Genomic DNA, 8,350 nt, shown 5'->3' on the forward strand with positions numbered 1-8,350 from the left:
TTGTTAGTTTATGAAATGAGCACTTTAAAGTTTGATTTTTGAAAGATTTTGATGAGAAAGTTTAATTTTTGATGACTTATACTGTCTATATTTGATTTCCCATTGTTTGGACCGATTAAATTGTGCCAATTTTGATCTGAACTGGGCGAAAACTGCTCTAGAAACAGGTAGAAACATCATATATACGCTTGGCTACGCCGCGTGCCGCTCAACCGCCCCCTGAGGGGCGCCCAAGCAGTGAGCGGCGGTGGCATATTTTGAATTTTTTTGTTGTGTTCTGTTTTTGGCTAATTGGTTTTGTGCAACTGGTGTTGAGGGTTCTCTATTATACCCTCTTTCTGAATAATGAGAGTTTGTGATTCTTGGCAACTAATGCGTGATGATTTCTGGGTTTGTCTGTGAATTTTTCTGTGCAGGAATGACATCTTCTTCAGGCAAAAGGATTAAAATCCTGGGTCCCAAAGAAAAGGGAACAAAGAGGAAGGAGAAGGAGCAGTTTCACTCAGATAAGTTCAGAACCCCTGCTGATGAAAGATACTTCCCACAAGTGAAGGGAAGAAAATTGCTAATGGAAAGGAAGGTGGCCTCCATACCATCCTTAGCTCCCCAGTTTGGTAGGGAGCTGAGCAATAGAGATTGGGGCCACCTGGCAGTATACCCCTCTCCCGTCAATGTTGACATAGTTAAAGAGTTTTACACAAATGCCAAAGCATTGGGGGGAGAAGAAGAGACGTACTTCAGCTATGTGAGGGGTAAGAGGGTTATTTTTAATGTTGATGCTATTAACTACTACCTTGGCATGGAATGGGAGGGGGAGCAATGTCAGTTTGCCTCATCCATGCTGGAAGGGGTGGATTATGAGGATGTGGAGCGCACCTTATGTGTGCCTGGAGGGCATTTTCAGAGGAACAGGTCTGGGGCACCCATCCACCTTACTAGACCCCATCTGTGAAGAATTGGATGGCATTCTCTCATGCCAACATCCAGCCCTGCTCTCATGTTTCTGACATCACTATTCCTAAGGCTATCCTCCTCTACTGTATTCTTAGGTGCCTTAATATTGATGTAGGCCAGGTCATAGCTGATGAGATCCAGAGTTGTGCCCGTGGTGCAACCAGCAAGGCACCCTTGGGACATCCTTCATTGATCACCTACCTTTGTGAGGCTGCAAGCATTGATGTGTCTAGGTCACCGCTGGAGCGTCCAAGAAATGAACTGGACGTAGCTTACTTTACTCATTATTGTGCAGTGGATGAGCCAGGCCATCCAAAGCCACCACAACAGCCCAAGGCACATAGGAGGGCGCCACCACCAGCTCAAGAGCCGATTCATGAGGCTGCTCCTTTCCAGATGCGGGACATGTATTATTCTCTGCTGCATGCTAGGATGGCTGCCGTATACAGGTGATGACAAATTTATGAACACCGAAAAACAACGCCACAAACTTGTTTAACCCTCGGCAAGTGTGACCGAATCGTATCAAGTAATAAAACTCGGTAAGACCAAGTATTGTTCTCCCAAAGGACTCACGACCTAGTTAGCTATATGATTTGTTGAATATTTAAGACTTGTGAACAATTGATTGTAGGTTTAAATGCAAAAGACAGTAATTAAACATGTATTTATGAATTTGATCAATGGAAAAGAGGAACACAAACACTTTAATGAATTAGATGGATGAATATGTTGTTGGGGTTATCAATTTCATCTTGTTCACTCTCATATACTTTTAGAAATTCATCATTCTTTTCATCAATTGCTAATGCCACTCTCTAAATCACCTTGCAAGAAGGCCTATCCTTAATTACGAGTTCATACAATTCCTAGTATCCCTAATAATTAATTCTGAAGCACAGAAGCTTAACGACAATCAACCCTCATATTCCTATGTCTAGGCAATATGCTATTGGGAGAATTTCCCCGGATCTAGAATTCCCCGTACGTTCCCATATCGACAAAATCAATAATCATGGCATTGAATGAGTTAAACAATGCAAGCTTTAAGCAAAGAGGAAAAACCCTAACTAATGATGAAAGAAAGCATGTATCTTAAAATAATATGATAAAACACAAATTCCATATATGAGAGTTTCACAAGACTACATTGATTCCTCAACAATAATACAAGGTTTAGTTCACCATATTCATGGTGAAACTAGATGAACAATAATGAAAGAATGAAAGATAAAACCCTAGAAGGATGAGTAGGTAGCCTCAGCATCCAAGATCTTCCTCCAAGGGGTGGAAAAGAGAGTGTTTGCTTCGTCTCCAGCTAAAGATACAAACCCTAGGAAGACCTAAAGCTTATATATTGTTCGTAATATTACAGAAAATTAGGCCCAAGCCCAAAATAGTGCCACTCAGCGGTAAACTACCGCTCAACGGTAAGTGCGTGAGATTGATTCTTCCCCTCAGCGTCATTTTCACCCCTCAGCGGAGCCAACGTGGGTTTCTGAGTGTCGCTCAGCGGTAAACTACCGTTGAGCGGTAGTTGCGACTTCTCCTTTTGCACTTTTTGAATTCTTTTCTGATTCCATATCTATCCTTCTTCACTTCTTTCACCAAATTCACCTTAAAACCTGCATAAAACACTGAAATCAAGCATAAACCTGTCCAGCTCTCTTATTTCCAAAATTATGAACAAAAACATGATTCCAAGCTAGTTTCTAAGTGTTAAAGGTTGCTTTTAGTATCAATTTTAAGCATAAAAATAACAGTTTTTCAACTGTTATCAACAGGGGTGGGCAGGCGCTGCTTAGGACACTAACGTCCGCATTCCCTGAGAGACAGTTCATGTCTCACGATGAATTTGCAGCTTATGTGGCATGGCCCGCTGACCCAGCACAGGAGGGTTATAGAGTTGAAGCAACTGAAGCTTCAACCATGGATGCTTATGATGAGGATTCTGATGAGGAGTGATGATATGTATTTGGCACCTACTGAAGGGTGCCATCTTTCTTATGACCAGGTGATGAGTCGTTATTTCTTGAATTATATTTAGTTTATTGCACTTAAATAAACCAGGGAATTGTGTTTAATTGTTTGTTATTTCCCCGTTTTTCGAATTCTGCTTAATTTGGTCGGAAATTTGTAATTGTGCTAATTTGGGTTTTCTGAGCTGATTAAGTGCGTTTTTGAAGTGTAGGAAAATTTCGGAAATACATTTTGGGACATCAGGAAGAATGCCAAATAAATTCCAGACTCTCCACACAGACATTTTAGAATTAATTAAATTGTAATTCAGTAGTTTAGAATTTCTTTATCAACTTTTACATTTTGGGACAATTTTTGGTAAAGTAGACTAGACCCAAAATGTGAAGGAAAATGACTTGGCACCTTAGGGTTTTTGTGTGGACCCCACCCTTGTTAAAAGGTGACCCACGACATTAGAATAGGTCCAGCCGCCACTTGGAGGGTTTTTTTCTTTTCTCTCTCGTTTTTGAACAGGAGGGAGATGAGAGGAAAAAAAGTTGTAGCTTTGAGAGCTTCAAGGCTTATGATGGAAAAGTTTACGCCGTCACAGGGGATGAGAAAATGAAAGCACATTTTTTTTTTTACTTCTCCATTTCTTATTTTGAAAACGCTATTACGATTGAATGAAAGGCATCTACTTTGATTTTGTGTTATTGATTATACATGGCCCTTTTCATTTCTTTTGGTTTTAGCATTTCTTTTATTGGAGTTTTCATTCAAGAAAACATTGTTCCATCACGGAGAAGCTTTGATTTTTGCGAGGAGAATGCACGCGGACGGCTGGAATGGTGTGCTCGTTCCGTGAACGAGCGTCCTTTCTATTCCTTTTGAGAGGAGTGTGTGTCTCGGCACTGGAAGAGAAGTGGAAGGCTGAATCATTTTGTTGAAGTTGATGCACGGTTGCAATGAAGAGGTGATGGGAGTAGGTGCTGAGTGGAGTGCGGTGATTGAAAAAGGAAGTGGTATGTGTCTCGGTCTTGGAGAATGAAGCACGGTGTTACGTGTTGGAAGCAAAGATACTGCTGGAACGTGTTGGAGAATTGGGGTGCCACGGCTTGAAGGAAGATGGAGCAAAGGGCATTTGGATTTAGCTTAGTAAGTAGCATTGTCACATCTTGGGAGAGAGGAGAGGGGTGTGCACGGCCTTGAAGAAATTCTCCACGCTGGCAGCTGTTATTTTTTTTTGAACACAGATTTCATTTTGTTTTCTTTCTTTAGAAGCATTCGGTGACTTGTGAGGGGCTGGGAGTTGTTCCAGCAACACGCTGGATGTGTCACGTCCTGTGATAGAATTTAATTTTAGGGAACCACTTTCATTTTGTTATGTTGAGCAGCTGACACGTCCTCGCTGGAGAAGTTTAATTCATTGCTTGGGAAAGCACCGTCTTGGTTGCTGGAAGAAAAAGAATGTCTCCATTTAATTCTTATTCCATTTGAGCATGCACATGTGACACCTTGAAGGAGGCACGGATTCCATTGTAGAAGAAATTCCACTTTACCTTTGGCTTGAAAAGAGTATATGGGTCACGTGAAATGGTAGAAAAATTTATTTTCTTTTAATTTCTTTTGCCTAAGAATGGTTTGCATTATAGGTTGAATTGATTTTCTTCTTTTGGGTGGTGAATTGTGTTTGGATATTTATTTATTGCAATGTTCAGTTTAATGTTTTCATGCACTGGAATACCGTCAATCATGTTTAGTTGTGTTTAATTTCCATTTAAATTTAAGTTCAATTACAGTCACAAACCTTTGATAACCCCCCCCACTACGTGTTAATCTGAGACTGAACCCAATTTGGTCCTTGAGAGACAACCTAGGAGTCACTTCCTAGTAACTATACTGCATTCTTTTATGCACAACTTTTGTTGGGAGGTGCGACCCTCTCATCAAAATGGCGCCGTTGCCGGGGACCAACGGTTCAGTCTTAGGTCTTTTTGTTGTGTTTGTGTGTGTTGTGTTTTGTCTTGTGTTGTGATGTGATGTGATGTTCTGTTTTGTGTGTGCGTGTTGCATGTATAAATGTGTTGTGTTTTATTTGTTTCGTGATTTTTAGTATTCTTCTTTTTCCATGTCTACCTATTTTGATTTCGTGAATACTGCTTGTTTTGCTAGTGCCTCTGATTATCATTCTCCTTCTGCATGTTACTCTGATTGTAATTCATATTCTGCTGATGTCTATGTTGAGAACAATATGACTCATCCTCTAATTTCTGAGAGTGCTCTTTGTGAGCCGGTTTCACTTAAGGAGGATGATCTTCATTGCGATCTCACCCCTGGACTGATACATTTGCTGCCTAAGTTTCATGGTTTTGCAGGAGAATGCCCACACAGACATTTGGAGGAGCTCCATATCATGTGCTCTTCAATGAAGCCTCCAGATGTCCCTCTTGATTACATTTTCTTGAGCGCATTTCCGCATTCATTACAAGGAGCAGCTAAGGATTGGAAAGACTCTCTTCCTCTGAGATCCGTTACCGATTGGGGATATCTTGAGCATCAGTTTCTGAGCAAATTTTCCCCTGTGCAATATGCTTACAGCAACGGTCTTGGATGGAATGACCCTACCTTGGGATGGTATGATGCTCCACAGCATCAATATCAAGAACCACCATTCCAGAGTACTTTTATGCCTCCACCAGTCCAGCAATACCAAAGTCAGCAATATGATACTCCTGTCCAAATAGCTCCTCAGCCTTCTACTTCTGAGCCTACATTGCAGGAGTTGTTGGAGCAGATGACCATGCAGAACCTTCAGTTTCAGCAAGAGAACATGCAGTTCCAGCAAGAAATAGGAGCTGCCATTCAGAGTATGACTGATCAGATAGGGCAGATGGCCACTCAACTCACTGAGGAACAGTCTCAAGATTCAGAGTTACCATTTCAGACTGTTCAGATCCCAGATGATGTTAGTGGCATCAACATAGAAGATAGGGAGAAGAGTCATGAGCTTACTACTGCGCCACATACTTTCCCACCTTCAGATGTCTCTACTCTTGCACATGCGGAGACTTATGAAGATTTTGAGGACCAGGCAGGTATAAGCAGCAATTTTGAGCCAGGTAGACCATTTTCATCCTCCACCACTATTCCAATCTTTAGGGAAGTGGAGGTAAACATACCTCAAATTGATTATTCTGTTGATGATTGTGCTATTGATGATTATGTTGTTGAGAGGTATGCTGGTGATTATATTGTTGTTGAGTCTGATTTTAATTTTCCCTCTATGCATGATGAGAACCAATTTTTGATGTCGCATCCGAATGTTTATTCTCCATGCATTGAACATGAATCTGAGTCTGTCGTTGATATTGCTTGTGATTTTGAAATTGATTCATGTTCTGAGGATGTATCTGAGGTTCAGTCTGTTACACTTGGATTGGGTGTTATACCCCTGCATGTAATTTCTGTAGAGCCACATTGCACTAACCCTATTGCAGGAGGTACACAAGAATTTGACCAACATGCACCCACAGTGGAAAACAAAGGTGCTAACACTCACAAAAGCTTCAACATTAGTAGGCACCTGCTGAACCCGCTCATCAACAATCACTTCTTCTTAGATCCAGCTGTGGAAGACATTTCCCTGCTTGATCAAATATGGAGGATGAAGCAATTTTTCCTCAAAACTTCCTGGCTGGATACTGTGGTGGAAGACATCTCCCTGCAAGTCCAAAATTGGCAACTGCCACCATGATCAGGGGAGTTTTTCCTTTTCTCTTCTCCACCTTTTCCTACTTTTATTGCACTTGTCCATGATGTGTTGATTGTTCTGATTTCTGATCTTATGCTTATGACACATTGAGGACACTGTGTAGTTTAAGTGTGGTCTATTGGGGGAGATTCTGATTTTTCTTTGTTAGTTTTTGTTTTCCGTGTTAAATTTTTTTCTTTTCTAGGTAGTTTTTGTTGTGTCTTGTGTACAGTTTTGCATGCTTTTCGTAAATTCTGGATTGTGGTTAGGTTGTCAGTTTTCCTTCACTTCATTGATACTCTGAGATGTTGGATTCCTTGTTTTTTCTTTACTTGGAAGATGATCATGATGTTTGAGAGTTGAATTGATTGTGACACAAATGCCCTGTGTGAGAATTTGAGCCACTTGATGTTCTTTCTTGTGTGATATGTCTCTTGATTGCTTGCACATATGCCTTGGCTTGACTCTTGTTGATAATTCTTGATTGATATGCATGTTTGGAAGTGATAAAGGCAGTTTTGTTCTTGAGCCTCTCTAGCCAAATAAGCCTACCTTATTGTGATCCTTTGATAACCCTTTTGAGCCTGTACTTTCCCCATTACTTTGTTTTGAAGCTCATACACTAGCCCTAAGTAAAAAAAAACCATGTTTAACTTAACCTTAGGGAATTTGTCAGCTTTGGAAGTGTTTTGGGAACAAGTGTGGTCTTCCTGGGGATTTTGATGAATTGGCTAGTTGGTTCCTCTTCTTGTTTTGTTTTGGTAAATATATGTGTATCTTGTCTTTTACAGTTTTGTTTTGGAAAGAGAGAAAAGAAAAGAGACAGGATGGAAAAAAAAAAAGAGAGCAGAAAAATAGTGAAGAAAAAAAAATGTGAATAATTGTGAATAATGGAGTCAAGAAGAGGATGGAATTAGAGGTTGTGGGCGTGTTTGAATGTGTTTACACTTGTTCCCCATTGCTCCTTCTTTCCTTATGGTTTGTAGCTTCTTATCCAGATATATCCTCCCTTGTCCTTGGCCCCATTACAACCATGAAAAGACCTTTTGATTTGAACATGCATATGTGCTTGAGTGTTGATATTAGAGGCTTGCCAAGTCTATTTGTGATTGCTTTCTCGAGTGCATTGAGTGACATTGATTTACCTTAAACACTTGAGAGAAACACTGATTGTATGCATCTGTGAGGCTCTGTTGCTTTTGATTCATCTCTTGAACTGATTGACTGCTTTCCTTGTATTGAATTGCTTGGATGATTTCATGAGTATCTGCTTTCTCTGATTGATTCTGTGTTGGATATTGTCTACTTCCTTTCTTGGTCCAGATTCCTTGAGAACTGTGTAATTCTGTTTCTTTCCTTGTTCGTCTTTATTTTCCGTGTGCCAAGTTTGTGTCATTTCCCTGATGTCCTCTGAACTATTCCTTGATTTGCGTCTTGATTTTGCCCAGGAGTGCAAAAGACTAAGTGTGGTCTATTTTGATGAGTCAATATTTTATTCACTTCACTTAGTTTATTGTACCAGATTTAATCAGGGAATTGTGCTTAAATGTCCGGTATTTTTCCGTTTTTCCTAATTGTGCTCAATTTGATCGGAAATTTTTATTTTAATTAATTTGAATTATCTGAGACTAATTATTTGCATTATTAATTGTAGGGAAATTATTGGATAATATTTGGGACATTTGG

General features: G+C 40.2%; 1 pseudogene; it reads left to right on the forward strand.

The window, feature by feature from the left end:
- The first annotated feature begins 418 nt into the window (after positions 1-418).
- Positions 419-2,919, forward strand: LOC148200430 (uncharacterized; annotated as a pseudogene).
- Positions 2,920-8,350: the final 5,431 nt, after the last annotated feature.

The sequence above is a fragment of the Vigna umbellata genome, chromosome 4 (genome assembly GCF_029865625.1).
Source record: "Vigna umbellata cultivar VRB3 chromosome 4, Vumbellata_1.0, whole genome shotgun sequence".
In the NCBI taxonomy this organism is placed as follows: Eukaryota; Viridiplantae; Streptophyta; class Magnoliopsida; order Fabales; family Fabaceae; genus Vigna; species Vigna umbellata.